The sequence below is a fragment of the Canis lupus genome, chromosome 30, assembly GCF_048164855.1.
Source record: "Canis lupus baileyi chromosome 30, mCanLup2.hap1, whole genome shotgun sequence".
Classification (NCBI taxonomy): domain Eukaryota; kingdom Metazoa; phylum Chordata; class Mammalia; order Carnivora; family Canidae; genus Canis; species Canis lupus.
Window position 1 is genome coordinate 35,263,821 of NC_132867.1, and position 21,157 is coordinate 35,284,977.

The following is a 21,157-nucleotide window of genomic DNA, read 5'->3' on the forward strand; positions in this document are numbered from 1 at the left end:
AAACAAGACAAAACAAAACCTTGGCCCTTACACCTTCCAGGTATACAAAACTTGAAACAAATTACAGACCCAAATATGATACTTCCAAAATAAAATAAATGAGAGAAACTTTCTGACTTTGGGATAGATAAAGCCCTTCTCAGATAAATAAAAAATATGAACCATAAAAGAAGATAATAAATTAAATTTCATTAAAATTAAGAATTGCTGCTCAAGAGATAATATTAAGAAATAGGAAAAGACAACAGACTGAGAGAAACTATTCTCAATACATATATCTGACAAAAGATTTGCATCCATAAGATAAGAAGAACCCTTAAATCAAAATTATAGGAAATTTTTTTTAAGATTTTATTTATTCATGAGAGACACACAGAGACAGAGAGGCAGAGACACAGGTAGAGGAAGAAGCAGGCTCTATGTAGAGAGCCCGACAGAATTATAGAAAATGTATTTTCAACTTAGAACATCAATGAAAAGACATGAGCAGACACTACCCAAAAGAAAACATCAGCTGGCCAATAAGCACATGAAAACTTGCTTAGCACCATTTGTCACCAAGGAAATGCAAATTAAAACCATAACATGCTACCACTACACATCCATTAGAATGGATAAAATTTTAAGTTCTGATAATATCTAGTTTTGGCAAAGACATGAAATAACTGGAACTTATAGAGATTACTGATGTGAATATAAAATGGTACAGTGAGGGCACCTGCATGGGGCACCTGCACCTGGATAAGGAGTCCAACTCTTTATTTTGGCTTAGGTCACAATCTCAGGATCAAGAGATGGAGCCCTGTATTAGGCTCTGCACTAAGCAGGGAGTCTGCTTCTCTCTCTTTCTCTCTTTGCCCCTCCCCCTTCTCATGTTTTCTCTCTCTAATAAATAAATAAATAAATCTTTTTTTTTATGTTACAATAATTCTGGAAAACAATTCGACAGTTTCTTACCAAATTAAACGTACACTTACCATATGGCCCAGAAATTCTATTCCTAAGTATTTACCCAAGAGAAATAAAAACACATCCACACAAAGGACTTGTACATGAATGGTCATAGCAACTTTAGTCACAATAGCCAAAATTTACAAACAATCCCAATGTCCACAAACAGGTGAATGAGTAGATAAGTTAATGGCTTATTCATACAATACAACACTACTAGGCAATAAAAGGGAATGAACTACTCACATATGCAACAACACGGATGAATCTCAAAAACATATGCTGGCTTTTAAAAAAGAAAAGACAAAAAAAAGAAAAAAGAAAAAAGAAAAGACACAGAAAAGTAGCTACCATATGATTTAATTCAGAAACTTCAAAAAAGACCAATCTAATCTATATAGTGATAAGCAGATCCAAGCTTGCTGAAGCTGGTCACATGGGGATGCAGAGTGGAGGAGGGCTGACTGAGGAAGAGAAGGAGTGAATCTTGTAGGACACTGGAATGTTCTATATCTTGATTGTAATGGTGGTTACACAGGCATGTACATTATCAAACCCTACACTGAAATGAGTGCATTTTCTTGAATATAAATCATACTTAGAGTTGATTTTTTTGAAAAATGTAAATAACAAGTTCATGCAACACTAAACGATAACTGAAGTCCACAAAACTCTTTAGTAACTCATGTCCAAAAAACACCAGCATCCCAATTTCTGAAGAAATGAATGCTTATTACTTTTACACTCAGTGTAAACACACAGGAGTGACTAAGGTTAGTTAGTAAGTCTGCTACAGGAAGTGCAACTAAGATCAGAGATGTACAGTATTCTGCGTCACACCACATTAGAGCACTTCACCCCATCTCTCATCCTATTTGCTACATTCACCCATCTAACAAGATCCACTGGGTAAAATACAGCCACACCTCTAACTCAGCGATGGATTCAAAATATTTATTGTGCCATCTGGGTGTAGGTGCTCCTCTTCCCAAGAAACTCCAAATAACTGATCTTAACCGATAAAGGTTTTCTATCTCAGGGACATTTGCCTCATTGTAAATAATCGAATTAGTTGTGCTTCAGTCATAACACTGTCAGCTGCTAGGCAACCAGAAGTGGGCAGATCAGGAAATGAATCCACAAAGACATGGAATACAAGCTCTTTTCACGGGTGTCTCATTTTCAGTTAAATACTATCAAGGAGCAGATATTCTCATGGAATTTATATGAAGCAACTCAATTCTTAGTATTTTACAAACAAAATATTCACAATTTCACATTGACTCTGTCTTCATGCAAGTCTAAAGGCACACAAGGTAGTGGATCTTTATAATCAAAAGATGTCACTCCTGGAAAGGCAGGATGGTTCTTGGTCCCGACTTCATTTAAGGCAGGAACTGCTCATTTGGCAACCTCTGGGTCAACTTTTATTCTGAGCACCAGTACCAGTATTCTGAGATGAGTGTTCTCCTCCCTACCTGACTGGTCCCCCAGGCAGACACTTCTGTCCCAGCCCCACTGACCCCACAGTCTGATCATTCCCCACCTAACTTGTCCAGATTCCTCTTTGGATAGGAATGCATCCCAGTTTCGGTTCCCAAGACCCCTGCTTTCCTGTTCCCCCAAATATGCTCAGCCACCAGTCCCAAGCAAGCATGGTTACCCCAGAATGAATGGACTGAACCTGGAGGGGCTTCTAGCTTGAGTGACACACTGCTGAAACCAACCTAACCCCACAAACATCCAGGTCACCCACTGCCAAAAGACACCCACAAGCCAAAATGATCCCACAAGGAATGTGTTTTATTTGGCCTACTCATTTTGAACTGGTTGCTAACACATAAAAATCAGGATATTTCACAACAAATATCCTCTTGCTTTGGATTAAATGGAAACTCTTTCCCACATGGCAGTAACTGGCGGGGACCAAGCAGCACCACCCTTATGACTTTGGGACACACACTCTTCTGCCCCAGAGGCATTTGGGTTTGAGATCACTCATCTTGGTCCTATATCAAGTGTTGCATCAACGGAGCAAGATCTCCCATGGGGCCCTCAATGAGGCTTCTTCCCCATTAAGTCCATCTTAATTCCTCCAAGTGAGTCCAGTGACACTGACTCTTAAGATAGAAGGGGTCAAACTTGGCAGTTCCTCAGAAGTTAAACAGTATTAACATACGGTCCAGCAATTCCATTCCCAGAGGTATACCCAAAAGAAGTGAAAGCACAAACAGATACCTGAACACCAATGTTCACAGCAACACCGTCCATCATAGCCAAAAGGTAAAAATAAGCCAAGTGTTGACAGATGAATTAACAGACAAATGGACAAACGAAATGTGGTTGATACATACAACGGAGTTATTCGTTAAACCACATCAAGGAATAAGTTCTGATAGATGCCATGTCATGAATGGACCTTAAAAATATTATGCTAAGTGGGGATCCCTGGGTGGCTCAGCAGTTGAGCGCTTGCCTTCAGCCCAGGGCATGATCCTGGAGTCCCGGGATCAAGTCCCACATCAGGCTCCCTGCATGGAGCCTGCTTCTCCCTCTGCCTATGTCTCTGCCTCTGTGTGTGTGTCTCTCATGAATAAATAAATAAAATCTTTAAAAAAATATATTATGCTAAGTGAAACAAGCCAGATCCAAAAGGACAAATACCATGATTCCTATTTTATGAAATATCTAGCACAGGCAAATTCACAGAAACAACAAGTAGAATAGAGAGGTTACCAGGAGCTGAGGCAATAAAGGAATGGGGAGTTACTGATTAATTGGTACAGAGTTTCTGTGATGACAGATTTCTGGAAATAGACAGTGGGAATGTCTACACAACCTTGTGAAAGAAATTAATGCTACTGAGTTCTACACTTAAAAATGGTTAATAGCATATTTGATGTTTCAATTATTTTAGCTCAATAAGAAAAGAAGAGGGACCAAGGTCTCAATCCTTTGCTCTGCCCCCATCGATCTGTGCTGCACACACAGAGGACATGAAGGGGCAGCCGGTGTGCCATCCAAGGCCCTCTGCATTAATGATGCCCAAGCCCCACAGGCAGTAAGTCAGAGTTGGAATCAAACTCAAGAAGCTCAATCTGCCTGGTTCCCAAATCCCTGCACTAATTCCTATCTCACAGTCTCCAGCAAGAGGACCCAACCCAACATAGGAACTGCCTACTTATTGCAAGCAAATGCTCAGGGCCTCAAAGAAAGATACAAATTCGATATAACACACAACTATGAAATAGTGATAAAATAGTGATAAAACAAATATATGTGGCTTAGAGCCAGAGTGCGTGGGAGAGAGTAAAATGTTTGGCAATAGAGACTTAAATTTGAAGCTTGGGCCTACCATTAATCAACTCTGTCTACTTAGGCAAGCCCAGACTAGGACATTTACACAAAGAAAGTTTTTATCATTTAAATGAGTTATCACTCACTACTCCGCTTTCCGAGGGACAGAGAGAGTTCATCCAGAAGGGTTCCACTGAGAAGCCACTTACGGAACTGTGGGCAAGGAAGAGAAGCCAAGAGCCAAGGGACGGGGAAGCGCCTGGGCCCGGGATGGGCCTGAAGGATCAAGAGGACAGAGCTGCCCACAAGGGCCGTAAGCCAGGAGGGCGGAGGAAAGGTGTCCACCTCGCTCACCTCCAGCCCGGGCAACCTTGCAGCTGAGAGCAAGAGGCCAGGGAGGGGTAGAGAACAAGGAGATGGGGGAAACTGGGCAGTGGCCAACACATCCGCCGCGGGGGAACCCACAGCTGCTGGGAGCTGGCTGGGGGAGCACTCTCTGAAAACCGGCTCTGAGGCCCAACCTGGACCCGGCAGCAAGATGAATTTCTGCACGAGCTGACCCTTTGTTAGCATCGAGACCACACCGGGGACAGTAACCCAGCAACTCCAAAGGACTCAGGACAGACGGCATCAGGTCTCCAAATCCCAAGGACAGGAGTCCCTCATGAGCGGGCCACGTCGCAGTCATTCTAGGTTGCCAGGCCTGGGACACAGTAGACGCTCAATAAATGTCTATTAAACTGTATTCCTTTTATTACGTAAAGGTATCACTCAGGCTCTGAAAGGCCACGGATTTACTGCATTTTTTGTTACCTGCCAACTAGTGAAGACCACAAAAGGCTCGGGTGGAGTAGTAAAACAGAGGTAATGAATAAGGCATTTCTAACAAGGCTGCTTTTACAGGCATCACACCTCCGCTGGGCCAAACGGGCTCGTTTGAGAGGTGCAATCTATTCTGCGAGGGCGCAGAGCAGGAGAAAGCCGTGGGCGGCCCTAAAGGAAAGGGGGGCGTTCTGGGGTCGGGGCTCGCCCACCGCTTCCACACGAGAGGCGCTAACTTCCACTGACGGGGCTCGTGGGTTTGGGCTGTACATCCGCAGAAGTCTCCAGAGCCTTCATTAAGCCTGCCTGTGTGAAACGCCCGCCCTTTGTCCCGGTCCAACACAAACAGGCTCCTGGCGGAGCAGGGCCGCGGCGGGGAAGCTGTGGGCCCGCGCGAGTGGGGACGGCCCAGGCGGCGCGGCCTGCTGACCCGCACCCAGATGTGGATGATGCCATGCCAGGCGCAGGCCCGCGTCGAGGACCCGTCTCGAACATTCCACCCAGCATCTGCCCAGCGTGCTGCGCATAGAAGCAGCGGAGCCCGGCACAGCATCGGGTCAGCAGCTCCACTACTGGCCAGCTGGCAGGCACTGCCCATGCTGGGCCTCAGTTTCTTCATTTGGAAAACAAGAAACCCCGAACATCCCTTGCAGTTTTAACATCCAAGGCTCAGCTTCAGGATTCTACGTTTAGGGGGCGCCTGGGTGGCTCAGTGGTTGAGCATCTGCCTTGGGCTCAAGTTGTGATGCTGGCGTCCTGGGATCAAGTCCCGCATCAGGCTCCCCGCAGGGAGCCTGCTTCTCCCTCTGCCTGTGTCTCTGCCTCTCTGTGTCTCTCACGAATAAATGAAAAAACTCTTAAAAAAAAAAAAAAACAGATTCTATGTTTAGCCCCAAATGTTTAATGCTCAGTTAAAATTGTACCATCATGGGGCAGTCCAGGTGGCTCACCGGTTTAGTGCTGCTTTCAGCCCAGGGCATGATCCTGGAGACCTGGGATCAAGTCCCACATCGGGCTTCCTGCATGGAGCCTGCTTCTCCCTCTGTCTGTGTCTCTGCCTCTCTCTCTCTCTCTTTCTTCTCTCTCTCTCTCTCTCTGTGTCTCTCATGAATAAATAAATAAAATCTTAAAAAAATAAATTGTACCATCATCATGGCGCCTGGGGGGCTCAGTCAGTTAAGCATCTGCCTTCGGCTCAGGTGGTGGTCCTGGGATCAGACCCTGCATTGGGCATCCTGCTTGGCAGGGAAGCTCTTTTCCCTCACCCACTCCCCTTGCTTATACACTCTCTCTCTCTCTGACGAATAAAATCTTTTAAAAAATTAAGATTTAAAAAAAAACTGAAAAAGAAAAAGAAATAAAAATAAAAATAAACTGTACCATCATCTCCAGGATTCCAATATTAAGAAATACTTAATAACAGTATTAAGTACTATTTTCCAATAACAATATGTTACCTGGAAAGAAGAGATGGAGCCGGCTGGAGGAGCACTCATAGAAGGCCGAGAGCCTCCTATGCCAACCATCCACTCATTTTAGCAAAGGTTCATCTGTTTGACTGGCTGTCACAAGGACCCTGTAAAAAGCTAAGAGAACCCACCCCGGGGCCAAGAGGGGCACAGGACACTGTCCTCACTGCATTCACAAGAGAAGAGCATACTCCTACTTCACAGCAAGGGGCAGCTAGTGGGCCAACCAGCATGGACCCAGTAGTTTCTAAATGGGAAAGCACATTTATAACAGATAAAACTCTTTGATCTTTCTCCTAAACTCCACCTTGTCAGTGTTCCTCAGGCTCAGTCAACAGCGGATTCTCTGAATCTGTTTAGCAGGGTTGTTTATGAAATTCCCATCATACCTGAATAAACGGTGGCAGAACTAGATGGGACGGGCAGCCATTCTGCACTGGGTGGGCTGTTTGCTGCTAGCCTGTCCCCCTGAGGCCCCTGGGGTGTCCCAGACTCAGGAGCAGGGGAAGCGTTTCACAATACGTTAGTGGGAAAAGCCAAAGCGCTTAAGTGTTCAAACAAAACGCTCTTACTAAATGCCTACTATAGGCCAAATACTGGGAAGGGGCATAGAGATTAACAACATATGGTCCTTGCTTTCAAATGATCTTGTATTACAGTTTAATGGGGGAGACAGATATTCACATAAATAATACAACAGCGTTTGTACACTACTTACGGTTTACCCCAAAAAAAAGGGGGGGAAAAGTTCTTACAGAAGTAAGCAATCAGATCTAAGGTTCCCAAGGCACAATACTTGGGTTAGAAAGTTGAAAGAAAAACTCTAAATCCTATACTCATGACGTGGTCATCAGTGGAATTTTCTTAGATCGGGGGTAGAAATCCTTTGTTGGGCATAAAAGATCAACTAGTTGTCCTCCCAACACGTGGCTTCAAGATGTTTCATGTTCTGTAATTCAGGATTTTTAAGATATATTATATCATAAGTATTCTGTACATGATGGCCAAGGTGAAGATGGGATGTGCCCATAGCACAGCCCAGTAGGGCAATGACCAGCCATCCAGAACCACTACAAACCAGTAGGGTACTGGTTTACTTCAAATAAAGAAAACAAGCCCAGGGCCAAGTGCAAACTAGCACCACTGGTTGCCAACTCCTAGAAGCAACAATGTCAAAGTCTCATGCTTTCATAAATAACTTACAAGTTGTGTGCAGTAAAGTATGTATCTTCCAAAAAAACAAAACAAAACAAAACCTTCTTTCTCAAGAAAATGTAGCAAAATGTTAACAAGGGTGAACCAAGGTGAAAGCTACATGTGGTTTATGTACTATTCTTTCACCCTTTCTTAGAATTTCTTTTCCTCTAAATAAAAAGCTGAAGACAAAAGAAGGAATTTGCTCCCAAGGCTCTTGTAACAAAAAACTAAAAATTAAAAAAAAAAATCAAAAAAAAAACAAAACCACCACCAAGAACATCTTCTAGCGTTTCACATTTTAGTTGAATCAGCATGACCCCTGCATTGGGACAGGGATGCTAAGGCCACTCCGGGTAAGAAAGAAACACTTCCCTGAAAATCCAGATTGCCATCGTCATGGGCCATTCCTCCAGAGGCCTGGCTCTTGAATGATCCAAACGCAGGACCTACTCTCCCTGAACACAAACCCCAGTACGTTCATGAAGCTTTTCAGTATATGTGGAATCGGTGTATTAATAACAGCTTATTGGCACTGAATGAAAAACACACAAGTCTTAATCTTAGGTCTTGAATTGGGTCCAGGTCCTACGTAATACCTGGCTGGAAGGGATACAGCTGTAAGCATGCTTGGTGACTGGAGGCTGTGTAGTGAGACCTGAGGTTTGAAACCAGGATTGGTAGCTTAACAAAATTTACTGGTTGTAGAAAAAGTAAACTTGCCTCTAGGGAGGTGAGCTCAGACTCACCATTCTGACAGCAGCCCCTGGTGGCCAGTTTAGTGAAAAGTGTTGGCTCTGAGGCTTGAAAGCTCCGACCTTTCCTTAATGAAGGTTGCTGTAAGCAGACAGTCCACTTCTAGGTAACAGCTGGGGGGCGATTAGGGAAGCAGCAAAAATTCAAACTGAGGTGCACTTTTGGGTCACATAAATTGCCAAGTCATTAGGTTACCTGTCGCTTGCATTTAAAAAAAAAAAAAAAAAGTAGTACTGTCTTCCAAAAGTAGAAAAAAAATGAGAATTCATTTCAAAAGGGCAAGATAATAAAACCAGGCAGGTAATACTTACCTTAGCTGGAAAGTTACCTCATGCCTTAATTGTGTAGAAAACCCGTAAATATTCAAGGAGCACAGACTCCTATGCAAGATAAAGCATGCTCTGTCAACTTCCCTACACAGCACCACCAGATACCACTAATTTCCACAGACCAAATACTGGGAATTCTTCTTGGAATAAAAAGAATTGCTCCATATGGCAGAAACTTCTAGAAAAAAATGCTACCCTTCCATCAGAGAATAAAATAAAGTAGTCAAGCTTGGCTTTTTGTTGTTGTTTTAAGTAGTCAAGCTTGTAAGCATGGCCTGATTTCTAGGGTGGTGGATTCACCATCTTACTGGATAGGACTAGAAGAATGCTGAGAGGCTGACAGTTGGCTTCACAGGCAGAGGGCTACAAGAAGTGGAAGCCCTAAGCTTCGAGCCGACGTCTTCATAAGGTGTGCTCTCACCACAGCCAGGAGAGAACAATCTGGAAACAATCTGGTGAGCAGCTGCTCTCATCAACAAACTGTTTATTGTAAGAAAGTGGCTGGGTCAAAGGCTAAATATCAACCCGAACCGAAAGCATACGGAGCAGAAATCAATACCGTCCCCGTTGAAGAAACCAGGACTTCTGGTGCAGAAAAGAGAGGGAGGGAAACTCATGCCTAGCTCTGCATCAGCACACATCAGACCAAACTCCTGTATTTCTGTGCACGGTTGTTTTGCATGCGATTGCAAATGATTATTTGCTGCTGTTTCCAGAACAAGGGCTAAAATATGGCATTTCAAGAGACACGGGAAATCTACTTTCTAAATCACTTCCCCTCAAAAGCTACACTGGCTTCTATCTAGTTGCTTCCTTCTTGTATTTGTTGTATAGAGAAACTGACACACTTATACACGATGCATGGATAATACAGCCCATCCTTACGTAAGCCCAGTTGGAAACCAGAACACCAACTGGATATGAGATTATACGAAGGAACTGATTTATTTTAGGTGTGTCCGTGGTCTTCTGGTCATGATTTTACATAGAGCTCTTATCTTTCAGAAACACAGACTGAAATATTTGCCGATGAAAGATCTGATAGCAATAGCTGGGATTTGTTTCAAAATGATGTGGAGAAGGGACAGGCAGGATTAGACAAAATAAGATTGGCCAGAAATAGAAATCTGTGAAGAAGAGGGATTGAGCTCATGAGTTCATTAAATTTTCTGTTTACTTTTGTACATTTAAAATTGTCTACAAAGCGTTTCCTTTTACATGTGGGTACAGTACAGCAGTTACTACGAAAATGGAAAAAAATGTTTCTTAAATATGAGAAAAATATTAACGTACCAACACAAATTCACAGATTCCCTGTAAGGACACAGATGTACCATAGGTTTCACGATATTAGTAGGTGTCCAACAGGATAGTTTCGGGCAACGTCTGAGTCAGAGCTACTGTATTCCAAGTCAAACCTCGGAGAGATAGAAAGAGGTGTTCTGCATCCCCAGTGCATTCAAGATCCACCAGGCCAGAGTCTAACAGAAGCAGCCCCGCAAAATGGTATTTAATTGTGTTATGGAACGTGAGAACGTATGGGAACTGGTAAGGAAACCCAACTAACATAAATAACCACGTTTTAAAACAGCCAACTTAGCACACAGATTTTGAAACCATAACTTGCTTGTAAATTTGAGGCTCCTATATACGGCACAGATAATTCTTAATAGGAGAATCAATCTGAGAAAAAAACTGAATTAAAATAGAGCATAGAGCAGAGCAAAACATTCTTTTGTTGTCTTTCAATTAACTGTGCAAAGGCACCTACTGATGGTTTTAAATTGTTCCAATATAAAGATGAAAATGGTAATAACCACGAATCCTTACCCAAAAAATGCATCCAGAGGAATGATCTAAAAGTTAAAAAACTACACACACACACACACACACACACACACAACACACATATATATATATATATATATGGATCTGATTGCTTTGCTGGGACTAGCATGAAAACTGGAGTCCTGGAAAGAACATGAATGGTCATCTCATCTCCCTCCCACAACAGAACAGAGATTGTTAAAGTAATGAGAAGCTGGTGACAGTGGACAGTCCTTTAAAAAGCCACCTTTTAAAAAATATAAATAAATAAATAAATAAATAAATAAATAAATAAATAAATAAATAAATAAATAAAGCCACCTTTTGTGACACACTCATTTGGCCAAACTGAGACATCACCTGTAATCCCAACATCACCAAAACAAAATACATGCAGAAGAAGAGAATCTTCAAAATTACACACTTTGGGGATCCCTGGGTGGCTCAGCAGTTTAGCACCTACCTTCGGCCCAGGGCGTGATCCTGGAGACCGGGGATCGAGTCCTGTGTCAGGCTCCCTGCATGGAGCCTGCTTCTCCCTCTGCCTGTGTCTCTGCCTCTCTCCTATGTGTGTGTCTCTCATGAATAAATAAAATCTTTTTTAAAAATTACACACTTTGACCTTTAAGGCACTTTACAGAACTAAAAAAAGCCTGAGGAAAAACTTCAATCTTCACGTAGAAGGTTGGCTGTGGAAAACAATAATCTCGAGTAATAATCTAGACAATTCTAAGGCAGAAAAAGTCTGGGCATTCCCCCATCCCTCAAGAAAAAAAAAAAAAAACAAAACACCAGAGCATCATTTTTTAATTTATGAAACCACAATTGGTGTTTTCTTTTAAAAGCTGTGTTTCCTTATTTACTGAGAATAAAAACAGGAAGGGGGATTAGTGGTGGCACCATCCAATTACTCACTAATAAACTGCCGTATGGAGGATTCATTTGCGCTCAAAGACAAGAAAACAACTTGTCAAATACTTTACTCTGGCGTTAAAAAAGGAAAACTTTACAAGTTTTCTTAGAAGAATACTCAATTTCAATTTTAATGTTAATTTTCAAATTTTACTTTGCCTACAGGAGGCAAGTAGGTTTAAACTACACACTTTCATAGTTCAGGGCTCAGGAAAGAAAGACTCGTGGAGTCTGACACCAACAAACACAGCCCAGCAAGGCACCAGTCCAGAATCTGGTGATCCTGCTGACCTGTGACGGCCAGTACCAGTCTGCTTTTGCAAGACATTCTGAATTTATGGGGCGCCTGGGTGGCTCAGTTGGTTGAGCATATACCTTTGGCTCAGGGGTTCTGGGATTCAGTCCCACATCAGACTCCCTGCTCCACGGGGAACCTGCCTCTCCCTCTGTCTCTGCCTCCCATGAACAAATAAAATCTTAAAAAAAAAAAAAGAAAAAGAATCTGAATTTAAACCTTGGAGGTGCAAGAGCCAAGTGCCAACACAATCATTCTCTTTACCCAGAAGCCCTATTTCCCCACACCCAGACACATATACAGGAGACACATCAGAGGACTTACACACATAACACAAGATCATGCTATACATCTCCATATACCAATGAGAAAATAGCTTTTCTTTTTAGCAGGAGTCTGTAGATATTTTTTAACATATTTATTTTTTAAAGATTTTATTTATGAGAGAGAGTGAGAGAGCACAGAGGGAGAATGAAAAAGAAATGCAGGGATCCCTGGGTGGCGCAGTGGTTTAGCGCCTGCCTTTGGCCCAGGGCGCGATCCTGGAGACCCGGGATCAAATCCCACGTCTGGCTCCCGGTGCATGGAGCCTGCTTCTCCCTCTGCCTATGTCTCTACCTCTCTCTCTCTCTCTCTGTGACTATCATAAATTAAAAAAATAAAAAATAAATAAAAAAATAAAAGAAAAAGAAATGCAGACTCCTCGCTAAGCAGGGAGCCCAATATGGGGCTCGATGCCAGGACCCTGAGATCATGACCTGAGCGCAGGGCCGATACTTAACTGACTGACCCACCCAGGTGCTTCTGTAGATATTTTCATCTAAGTTTCTCATCCTCAGGGGAAAAAGACGTCTGCACAAAGAAAGGTTCTATTTCAGCAATCTTATAGTATTTTCTAGAAGTTTTCTTAAAGCAAACATAGGAATAGTTGCATGTATTCCACTTACTAATTCATTTATTTTTTTATCTGTTAATTCATATGTTAAAATTGTCAAGACTAAAAAAATAAAATAATAAAAATAAAAAAAATAAAATTGTCAAGACTCAAATACCACTAAAAATTACCAATTACAACAAATATTCTAAAGACGTTTCATTCATTCCATTCCTCAGGTCACCCTGTGGGGTTTGACCTCTAGAATTGTTTGTGTGGGGCAATATCTCCAACAATCAATAAGAACCAAAATTACAGGGGCACGTGGATGGCTCAGTGGTTGAGCATCTGCCTGTGGCTCGGGTCGTGAGCCTGGGGTCCTGGGATCGAGTCCTGCATCGGGCTCCCTGAGTGGAGCCTACTTCTCCCTCTGCCTGTGTCTCTGCCTCTCTCTCTGTGTCTCTCATGAAAAAATAAATAAAATCTTAAAAAAAAAAAAATGAACCAAAATTATAATCTATACTCCAGTATTTCTCCTGCTGACTGTATTATTAAACCAATGCGTGGAAACGTTTTAAGAAAGAAAAATACAAGACAAGCAGAAGGATAATACAGAGCTTTTCTAGAAACATCCAGTATCTGGAAGGCTGTGTGTGGCCAGACGTGGCACAGCAGCGTCTGGAAAGACGCACCGGCTCACAGGCAGCTGCGAGGAGCCAGAACAAGAACACACTGAGAAAGCGGTTACACCCTCCCCTGATCTCCGAGACAGACAGACAGACAGACAGACTAACCTGAGCCGCGTTTTCCTGCTGCCCAGCTGGCCCGCGCTGGCGAGGGAGCCACAGAGATCTTCGGCCCCGTCCTGCCCCGGGCAGCCTCCCCGCGGGGGTCCGACCCAGGAGCACCCCCCGCCTTGGCACCCGGGGGGCCTCTACCCTCCCGCCCGGGGCAGGGGAAACAGGATCACACGCTATCTGGGGCCACCAACTGCGCGACAGCTTGGCGACCCCGAAACGTGATCGTTTTTTTCATTCCCGGAGAGACATTCCCGAATTATCGACATGAACAGAAGCAGAATGTGCTCCCCGCGGCTGCAGCAGACACCCCCGGGGACCGGCGGCTTGGGGCCGGGCTCGGGTCTCGGTGCCCAGCCCCGCGGGGCCCCGGGCAGCTCGGCACCGGGCGGGGCGGGCCCAGCGGCTCCGCACCTGAGCTCAAGAGGCCCCTTGGGCCGGGCCCGCCAGCCCCGGGCCCGTGGGGCTCATTCCCGGGGACGTACTTTGTAGGCCCCAGAGACAAAAATCTGCTCCTAAGAACGTTGCAAGACTTCTAGAGACAGCTTCAATCGGCTTCCCCAGGAGGCAGCACCATAATCCGGACCCGCTCACACATGGCAGCTATTAGGGAGCTGGTGTAGGAGACAGAAACCATTTGGTCTTGGAGGACTTTTTATTCCAAAAGGGCCTGTTTCCCATCCACAGATCTGTGACTGCATAAGCGGTGGATATAAATAGTCTTGAGGAAATAAAAGCGCCCTTCCGAGCTAGGGTGCTACCCGCAGGAGGAAATGGCAGAGAAAGAAGCTCCCTCTGGCCCACCCCGCTTCCCCAGGCCAGGCGGCAAGATCCGAGCTAGAACGGCACCCATTCCAAGTGCAAAACACCAAAGCTGCGTCTGCCTGGGTCTCCCACGAGCACGTTATCAGTCCCAGCCTGGACTGGGGCCCAGAAGTATTTACTCTGCAGGAGTCTGCTTTGGAAACATTCTTGTGAAAATAAGATGCAAATAACAATTTGATGCAAATAATAAGATGCAAATAAAAAATATCGGGTTTACGCAGTAGCTGAGAAGCCTCTCCCCACCACCACCCTCCAAAAAAAAAAAAAAGACTAAAATAAAAGGCAGCTAAGGGAAACACCCCCCGTATTATCTCTTTTGCATTTCAGCATCAAAACCCATCATAACGCCTTTGCCACAGGTATTATGTTCGATAACAGGAAGGCAGTTAAAATGAACAAAAAATTTCCAGTTTAGGTGAAGGAAGAAAGAAAGGAGAGAAAGGTCTATGAAGGACCCCTAAACATTCATAGCTATAAAAGCTTTTAAATGTTTGCTTTAATCTGCCAGCTGCTCTTTAGCTGGTGCCGTATTGTAAAATCGCTGCCACACCACCACGTCAGCCACATGTCAAAAGCTATTCAGGGCGCACCTGGAATTCTGAGTTTCTCTCTAATTTGGATCTCTAAAAATTATTTTCTAAGCTGTATTTTAAAGTAACACTAGAAGTTTCCATCTCGCCGTACTGATCTGAGACTCAAAACTAAGATTTAAAGGGGGAGGCAGGGAGGATGCCATGCCAAATACGACGCCGAAAACACTGAAAGCAAAGGGTGTTTGATTTTTTTTGTTGTTGTTGGAGAATTCTGATTAACTCAGAAAAATATGTGAGATGCTTTGCTACTCCACAAGCCAACCTGCTCTTCCAGGGGTAAGGACCCCTGCCCTGCCTTCCCACCTGTCAGGGCCACTGTGAGATCCAGATGAGGCCACCTGGGGAGGCACCTGGTTACCTACACCGCATGCAAGATCGAGATGGGACTGGATCTCTCTTCCAGAAACGTCCACAGGGAGGTCTCACACGTAGTAGGCACTCCAATGTTTGCTCAATGAAGAGATCAGTTAGAGGAGAAGGAATGAGAACCATGGGGCACGATTCAGTCTGTTCCTTCTGAAAGCAATCAACATGGGAAAAGTAACTCCCTGGTGGAAGGGACTACACTAGGAGATTTTTAATACATTTGCAGACACCGAAACTGCTCCTACCTGCTTTTTTGGGGGTGTGGGAGGAGGTATTCCATGGCAAATGATTTGGGGTTGAATCAAAATGAAATGTGATATTACTTTTTGTTTTAAAGCCTACAGGACCCATCCCACAACACTGAAATTACACACGTACACACAACATGACAATGTCTGCCCAGATCCTCTAACAACAACCCCAATTGTCACTTCTTGTTACGGTTTTACATCACCACCCCAAGGTGAAGGAACCGCATGCCCTCTCTCTGGCAGGACTCCTGCCAACGCTCTTAGGAGGCCTCCATACCATCAGCTACCAGCCACAAGGAACACCCAAAGGAGGCCAGCTTTGTAATTTCAGAAAGCTCCAGATCCCCAAGCGGTGATGTCTCAGGGTAGGAGAGCATGCCAGGCCGGCTGTGCGCAGTCCCATCCTCTCCCCCTTCCCCTGGGGCATCGAAAGGGACCCACTGGCAGTGGGCTCTGCACTGAGATCCCATCCTGGCTTGTCCTGATCAACCAGCTGCCCACACCCCCCAAGCACAAACCCCTCGGGCTCACTGCACACCCTCCCCAGGCAGAGATAAAAATGAAACAGAGCCCAGAAACCTGGAAACAAGAGGGCGAGTTCTTCCATGGGACTTTGTTCTGCAAAGGAACAAGCTATGTTTTTCTATCAAATCCGGGTCACTCACAAACACGCAGCAGTCCCCCACGGGGAAAGTGTATTCCTGCTAACTTCCCGGCAGCACCCGCAGCAGCATCCATGGCAGGAGGTCAGCGTGGCGGCCACCCAGTAATCTGGGGTCAATCACGTATGCTCTGAGCCTCTCCCTCTACTCACACCTCCAGGAAGGAAGTTAACGGTTTGAAAGGACTCACTGTGTAGGCATCAGCACATCTGGGTCTTCTTTGAGAAATAGTTCGAGGGGTTCCATCGAGAAACATCCAAGTAGGGGTGGGGGGCATTCGAATTATGAACTTCCACCAGGACCTCCGGGACCACCAGAAATCCCCTCCACCCACAGATGTGAATGCATAGCTGAAGCCCAGAGGTGCCCGCATAGGAAGGTGAGAGCCACAATTAAACCTAGCAGTGTAGCCATAACTAGCCAATCACCAGAGTCAAGTCATGACTAACAAAGCTAACACTTTTATTATTTTTTTGAAGATTTTATTTATTTATTTGATAGAAAGAGAGACTAAGAGCACAAGCAGGGAGAGTAGCAGGCGGAGGGAGAGGGAGAAGCAGGCTTCCCGCTGAGTCCCCAACATGGGGCTCGATCCCAAGACCCCGAGATCATGACCTGAGCTGAAGACGGATGCTTAACCAACTAAGCCACGCAGGCACCCCAAAGCTAATGCTTTTAAAGTAATTAAAATAGATGTTGAATATTAAATAAACTATCCATATCTATGCAAGTGTCCTTGCTTTTTAACACTCGAGCTGGGATCACTTACAGGATGCTTTCAAAATCCAATAACAGTAACTTGAGTGTATTTTTAATAACTGGTTTTGCTTGTTATAAAAATAATACATGTACCTTACAGACAATTTAGGAAATACAAAAGTTTAGTATAATCACCCTGAAGCCCACCACCCGGAAATATACCCTATGTGTTCTGTACTTCCTTCCAGTCTTTCTTTCTGTAGACATGTCTGTGGTGTACAGTGCTCATGTGTTTTGTTTGCTTTGACAGAGAATCATTTTGCTGAGGCCTGAATTTCAATCCTGCCCCTGGGAGTTTCAACGGGAGTTTAAACGGGAACTCGGGATGCCTGGGTGACTCAGCAGTTGGGCGCCTACCTTCGGCTCAGGTTGTGATCCCAGGATCTGGGATCAAGTCCCTCATCGGGCTCCCTGCAAGGAGCCTGCTTCTCCCTCTGCTTATGTCTCTGCCTCTCTCTCTCTCAGCCTGTGTCTTTCATGAATAAATAAATAAATCTTAAAAAAAAAAAAAATTAAACGGGAAGTTCCCGAGGGGCTGTACCTCGCAGAGCCCTGCTTCCTTCAGGTGTCATGCATGGTGACGCTTATGAGGCCATAGATGACTGGATTTTATAGGGGAAATCACATGCTGCTGGGGTGTGTGGATGCCAGTAAAGGTCTCAGAACACAGCCCCAGCAAACACCAAGAGTCAACTGTACTTTGGGGGAGTGTTTTTTTCCATCTCCGTGCTATTCTTTTCTATTTGTAGCATAGTAATGTGGAAGCTCATAGGTGCCTCATCAATCTTCCGTACCATCTAAAAGAGCAAGGGCCTAGGCACCAAACTATGCAAACACAGCTGGGATGCAGTAAAACTATTCAGATAACTAGGATGTTTGTTCTTTCATATTCCATCCTATAATAGCACGTAGGACAAAGCAAAATGCTTAATGAAAGACGAATGTGGACTGCGACACTGAAATAATTCCTACAGATCCAAAAGAAAGTGCCACCAATATAATGGGAAACTACTAAAGTATGTGCAGCTGGTGCAGAGACTTTTTTTAGTCTCTGAACTCCTTCCCAGTCTAGGGAGTCTGTTCACCAGGCAGCCTAGCTCAGCAGCGACACCGTGCGGTGACAGGTGGGCGATTCCCAAGAGCACAGAGTACTTTCAAGGGAGCAGGAGCCAGCGCAGGCACAGAATCCTCAGCGCAGGTGATGGAGCCAAGGACGGGCCATGTAGTACGGATGCCGGGATGCCAGCAGCCTCTCCACAGGCCTTAATTCCACAGGGATCTACGAGATCTTGTAAGGAGGCTGCAGGAAAGAAAACTAAATACAAAGTACCACCCAACTCTCTTCCCAAACTATCATCCCAAACCATCTCTAAGTGCTAAGCCATCGGCACAATGACTAGACCACATCCCTAGATGTCGTCACCTCGGCATTAGGAGAAGACCCCAAGGAATTCGGCGGCTGCCTCCAGAATGATCATCGAAGTCTGTCCTGGTCTACCTTCACATTCATTTGCCTGATAATCCTTTAAGGAATATGTACTCCAGGAAAACAGACTCTCACACCCTGAATTCTTATATTTCCTTTGACAGTAGATTCAAAGTCTTCTAGAAGGAGGATAGAGGATATCCTCTAAGGAATGAGGGTACACGCAACAACCGTATACCCACGCACTCAGTTTCTTGGGCTCCCAGAGTAAAAAGGAATTCAGAGAAAAGCAGTAGGGAGAAAAAGTAATCCACAGCATAGAGATCCAAGAGCAACCAGACCCACTGGAAGGCCCGAAATGAGGAAAGAACATTTCTGAAAACTGAAAAGTGTTTGCTCCCAAAGTTATTCTGTAAGGAGGAACTTAGTAGTCCTGGAGTCTATGCGGGGTGTCTGTGTATCCACACAAAGAACAAATACTTGCTTTAATGGTGTTCAAGCACTTCATCCTCAAGGTCTGTGAATGAGGGTCACCAATCAGTCGCAGAAACGTATCCCCCCACCTACCCACCCACAGGCAGTTTAGAGAACCCAATGGAAAAAAACCATGAAGCATCTACTGGGTACATTAATACAAGCAGACACGCAATACAAAGCCCCTGCTTAGGCCTTTCAGGTTATACCCATCCTAAAGAAACACAAGAAATGCCTAGAGTTCAAACATTGAGAACACTGTTTCCTCTTCATTGATACATCCAAGAGTCCAGAAGGGCAAGTCCCAAGACCAGTGTGCTCAGGATTCCCAGTCGGAATTCCCAGGAAAGGTCAAGGAGTACTGCCAAGGGCAAGCCTGGTCTATCTTGCTCCATGACCCCAGAAGAAGCAGGCACTCCCTCACATTTCCAGACTCAGCCCTCCACGACCAGGAAAGGGCAGAGAGAGATGATTTAGGACAGTGACAGTCCCAGGACAACTCACCTGGGACCAGTGACCCTTACCACAGGCTCTGTCCCATCTCTCCAAAGTGGGAGGACAATAAGTGGGCCATCTATAGGAAGTGAAGCTCTGGGGACCCACTTTATTTTGATAAAAGTCACAAGATGGATTCGCTGCTTTCCTTCTATTAATTGAACATTTAAAACAGAGACAAATGATGTGGGGCTTTGAATTCCTGAGATCAAGCCACAAACCAAAGTCATACTATGGATTCCCAAGAGCACCCATTAAAAAAGAGTAGGGGGGCACCTGGCTGGCTCAACCGTAACTCTTGACCTTGGGGTGGGGTGGTGAATACAAGCCCCACGATGGGTGTAGAGATTACTAAAATAAATAAACTTTAAAAAATTTTAATAAAACATTAGGGATCCCTGGGTGGCGCAGCGGTTTAGCGCCTGCCTTTGGCCCAGGGCGCGATCCTGGAGACCCAGGATCAAATCCCACATTGGGCTCCCGGTGCATGGAGCCTGCTTCTCCCTCTGTGTCTCTGCCTCTCTCTCTCTCTCCCTCTGTGTGTGTCTCTCATGAATAAATAAATAAAATCTTTAAAAAAAATTTTTAATAAAACATTAAAATAAAGAGTACAAACTAGCTAAACACCATCATGAAAATGCTATAAAAGAATGTTTCTTTGGGTACCTGGGTGGCACAATTGGTTAAGCATCTGTCTTCTGCTCAAGTAACTCTCTCAGGGTCCTGGAACCGTGTCCCCTGGGAGGCTCCCTGTTCAGTGGGGAGCCTGCTTCTCCCTCTCCCTATGCCTGACTCCCTCCTTGTGTACTCTCTCTGTCAAGCAAATAAATAAAAATCTTTAAAAAAAAAAAAGAATGAAAAAAATAATAATAAAAGCTGAGTACTGTTTAAAAGAAAAAAAAAAGAAAGAAAAGAAAAAAGAATGTTTCTTAAATGGGAAAAAATCATCCATTGCAGTATCATTCACTTTTAAAATTTAAAACACCACCCAAAATCTTTTTAAAACTAGACACCAGGCACTTTTAAGTACATTATATACATGCAACTTATTAAAACTCCAGTCTAATTATAATAATATTAATAATTCAATTGTCTTTTAAATAATACAATTCACATAAAACTTTAACATACATTATTTCTTGGAAACTTCACATAATCAATCGTATAAGGTACCCTAATCCTACCTGCCTTGGAGTTTATACCTGTCTTCTCCAAGTGAGCACATCCCACCCAGAGACCCCACTGCTCTGCTTTCCTCTGAAAACTAAACATGCCAAGGGGCAGAGTAGAATTCAAGGGAGTTTCTTCCCTTTTAAAAAGGTTGAGCCCCGGTGGCCCAGCGGTTTAGCGCCACCTTCAGCCCTGGGCCTGATCCTGGAGACCAGGGATCGAGTCCTGCATCGGGCTCCCTGCATGGAGCCTGCTTCTCCCTCTGCCTGTCTCTGCGCCTCTCTCTCTGTGTGTCTCTTGTCTGTCATGAATAAATAAATAAAATCTTAAAAAAATTAAAAGGTTGAGGTAGGAAGTATACTTTGTTCTTCTCAAGGGAAAGCAGGTAAGTTTGGTGTTTGGCGTCACCTGAACTATCAGGTATTTGCTGAAACTGCATGGTGATATCTATTAAACACTCAAATTTCCCTATTTAACGGAGACCAGGAAAAGACCCACAAAATAATTTGCCACAATTAATAAGAAACTGACAGTCTGGCAAAGCAAAGGGGTCAGCAGGAGGAGACACCCCCAGAGAATGTGGCGACCTGCGCAAACCAGGTACAACCGCAGG

General features: G+C 44.4%; 1 protein-coding gene across 8 annotated transcripts in view; it reads right to left on the bottom strand.

Moving 5' to 3' along the window:
- Positions 1–21,157, bottom strand: part of HLCS (holocarboxylase synthetase) — a 226,340-nt gene that overhangs the window by 155,219 nt on the left and 49,964 nt on the right. The gene's annotated exons all lie outside the window — the stretch shown is intronic.